This window comes from Drosophila suzukii, assembly GCF_043229965.1.
Source record: "Drosophila suzukii chromosome 2 unlocalized genomic scaffold, CBGP_Dsuzu_IsoJpt1.0 scf_2c, whole genome shotgun sequence".
Lineage (NCBI taxonomy): Eukaryota > Metazoa > Arthropoda > Insecta > Diptera > Drosophilidae > Drosophila > Drosophila suzukii.
In genome coordinates, this window is record NW_027255896.1 from 16373738 (window position 1) to 16377404 (window position 3667).

Consider the following 3667-nt stretch of genomic DNA (forward strand, 5'->3'; position numbering starts at 1 on the left):
TGAAAAACTAAAAAAGCTTGTAGCCTGTTTACCTCTCGCTCACTCTTATGGTTAGCTCGCTGTTTTCGTCGATATGAGTATTATTGCCGTCCGGCTTAAACAATTTGCCATTCATTTTGTTTAATACCTATGTACCTAGGTATCGTAATCCTTAATAAAAATACTGAAAACAAGTTATCCGTGTGTGTGTGTATATATGTTTTTGTAGTTGACGGGGGAAATGAGTTTCTTTTAAATACAAATGTATTTAGCACGTTTTCTTTAAAGGTCAAAACTAGATTCCAATTACAAACTAATTTTGTTATTCATATATTGTAATTGCATTCATCTGCTTAAACAAATATAAATGTTGAAACATATAGTCACTCGGCTTATTGTTATTCTCAAATTGTAATTGCTTTCCTATGCTTACACAAATATAAATGCTCAAACAAATAGTTTCACGGCTTTCCCTCACATCCTTGTCCAACACCCAAGTCGATTTCTAATGAAAAGCCTAGTACTCAGATCGGCTAAGAGTTTCACTAGTCGAAAAATCTTATTCTTTGTAGTGTGACCGAATTTTTCAAAGTTCACCCGCAACGCATGTAGCATGGTCTTACTGTCAAGCAGTTGGGTTTGTTGCCAAACGGAAAACAAATCAATTGGAAAAATGTAAAAAGGAGGAGTCTGCTGGTACACAAAGATATTATAATAAAAATAAATGGAATGTTCAACGAATGTTTTTATTTATGTAAATTAGTAGTTTAAAGCTTCTTTCTCGTCCCACGGATGCTTCGCCACCTTTCCCGAACCACCGCACACCAGCTCCGAGTCCCAATGGGCATATTGGAGCCGGATTGGGAGCGGGGTTGTTCCGCTGATGCTGCAGGAAGTCGCCCAGCATCCTGGCAGTGGCTGGCTATGGCTTCTCCAACTGTTCCTTAGCGGGCGCCCTATTTTCCTCCTCCCTATAGAAGCCAGCGTGTCCTCTAGCTCCGCTTAAGCTGCCAAGTAGCTGGTGGTGGTGGTGTCCGGAGTCCTAATGGACATGTCGTCGGAGATCGTATTACTGGTGGTTCTGCTAAAAAGATACTTCTATTAGTAAAACGCAACCTAATTCTTTTATCGAGATCTTACTTCCTTTGCGAGGACGCGCCCGGCAGGATGTCCATGTAGAGATTTGAGTCCCACTCGGCATATTCCTTCCCACTGGGATTCTCTAGTGGATCTCCAACAGCACTTCACCTATTTTGCGAATTTGACCCTTTTGCGGAATTGCTTCCTGTCGGTTAAATCCCACAATAAAGGGCATAAGCTTGGATTTGGCGTCATATTTCATCTGTACTTTTTTTTATTATACCCGTTACTCGTAGAGTAAAAAGGTATACTAGATTCGTCGGATAGTATGTAACAGGCAGAAGGAAGCGTTTCCGACCCCATAAAGTATATATATTCTTGATCAGGATCACTAGCCGAGTCCGGATGAACGCTGAGATCTCGGAAACTATGAGAGCTAGGGTGTTGAGATTTGGTGTAAAGATTCCTGAGCTTCTTACGCAGCGCAAGTTTATTTCAGTAGACTGCCACGCCCACACTAACGCCCACAAACCGCCGAAACTTTAACTCCTACAGTTTTGATGCTAGATAAAAAATTTTAACTGATATGTATTGTTCTCATCAATACCTATCGATTGACCTAAAAAAAAGTTTGCCACGCCCACTTAAACGCCCACAAACCGCGAAAACCTGTGACGCCCACAATTTGCATGCTAGATAAAAAATTGTAACTGAAATGTATTGGTGTCGTCAATACCTATCGATTGATCCAAAAATAAATTTGCCACGCCCACTCTAACGCCCAAAACGCTTCAATCTGTCTACCGCCGGTAGGTGGCGCATTTTAATCTCGCTTTGCTGCTTGCATATCTCTATTTCCCTTTGAGTAACGGGTATCTGATAGTCGAGGTACTCGACTATAGCGTTCTTCCTTGTTTTTATCTAAATTAGTAGTTAAAAGCTTTCTTCTCGTCCCACGGATGCTGCGCCGTCTTTCCCGCTACACCGCAGTTCAGCTCCGAGTCCCAATAGGCATATTGGACCTTGAGGAAGTGGGAGCCGGATTGGGAACGGGGTTGATCCGCTGATGCTGCAGGAAGACGCCCAGCATCCTGGCAGTGGCTGGCTAAGGCTTCTCCAACTGTTCCTTAGCGGGCGCTCAATTTTCCTCCTCCCTATAGAAGCCAGCGGGTCTTTCAGCTGCGCTTAAGCTGCCAAGTAGCTGGTGGTGGTGGTGTGCGGAGTACTAATGGAGAGGTCGTCGGAGATCTCTTTCTTTTCGAGGACGCGCCCGGCAGGATGTCCATGTAGAGATCGAAGTCCCACTCGGCATGTTCCTTCCCACTGGGATTCTCTAGTGGATCTCCTCCAGCACTTCAACTATTCTGCGGATTTGCCCCTGTTGTATTGCTTCCTATCGGTGAAATCCCACAATAAAGGGCAACAGCTTAGATTAGGCGTCATATTTCATCTGCACTGACCTCCTGTAGCAGATTTTTGGGTTTTCCTTCCATTATTAATTTTTAGTTTCCACATCGCCTTTGCACAAACACCGCCAAAGATTAAATTTCTTATTCTTTGGCCCTGGCTTACGGCGTTCATCGAAAATTCACTCGCGAAATCTGGTATTTTTTCTGGTATTTCCTTAGCTCATCTGAGTACCGCGCTGAAAAGCATACCCAGGCCTCTCGCTCACTCCTATGGTTAGCTCGTGGTTTTCGTCGATCTGAGTACTAGGCTAAATCAAAAAAAATTAAAACAAAATATGCGTGCGTGTGTGTATTTGGTAAGTATGCGGTCACACTTAAAGTCTTGGCTATATCTATATGCCAGAGAGAATGAAAATTGTAGGCGCCACAGGCTTAGACGGTTAGTGAGAGTTAGATTGGGCGTGTCATATTCGCGTTACAAACTTGCGCTGCGTACAAGCTACGGAGTCTAAATCTGAAGTCCCAATTCTCTATCTGTGATAGTTTCCTAAATATCCGCGTTCATAATTGAGATTTTTGAAAGTTTGTGGGCGTTAAAGTGGGCGTGGCAACCTTTTTTTGGGTCAATTCATTTCAATTAAAAATTTTATTCTGCCATCAAAACTGTACGAGCCACAGTTTTGGGCGTTAGAGTGGGCGTGGCCCCATGCTGAAACAAACTTGCGCTGCACAAGAAGCTCAGACATCTGCATTCCAAATCCCAGTACCCTAGCTCTTATAGTTTCCGAAATCTCAGCGTTCATCCGGAAGGACAACGGACGTTGCTAGATCGACTCGGCCAGTGATCCGGTTCGGAAACGCTTCCTCTTACCTGTTACATACTTTTCGACGAATCTGGTATAGCCTTTTACTCTACGAGTAACGGATATATAAAGGTATGCAGGTATTTGCAATTTTCTCCGCGAGTTTTGCAGTCCAGCTCCGATTCGCAATATTCCAACATGAGCCTTGAGTGAGTGGGAGCCGAATTGGAAACGGGTCGTTTCGCTGATGCTGCAGGAAATCGCCCAGCATCCTGGCAATGGCTGGTTAATGGATCCTCCAGCTGTCCCTTAACGGGCGTTCTCTTTTCCTTCACCCTATAGAAGCCAGAAGCGTCCTGCAGCTTTAGCTTCCAAGAAGCTGGTGCTGGTGGAGTC

At 44.1% G+C, this 3667-nt stretch overlaps 1 long non-coding RNA gene across 2 annotated transcripts; it reads right to left on the reverse strand.

Annotated features, from left to right (window-relative positions):
- Positions 1–704: 704 nt before the first annotated feature.
- Positions 705–3202, reverse strand: LOC139354170 (uncharacterized). Of its 2 annotated transcripts, XR_011605254.1 has the most exons (3): positions 2520–2668; positions 1120–2452; positions 705–1063 (listed from the first exon to the last, which is right to left on the reverse strand). It is a non-coding gene; the product is annotated as an uncharacterized lncRNA (long non-coding RNA). The 2 variants fall into 2 exon arrangements; XR_011605253.1 differs by having other exon boundaries at positions 1120–3202.
- Positions 3203–3667: the final 465 nt, after the last annotated feature.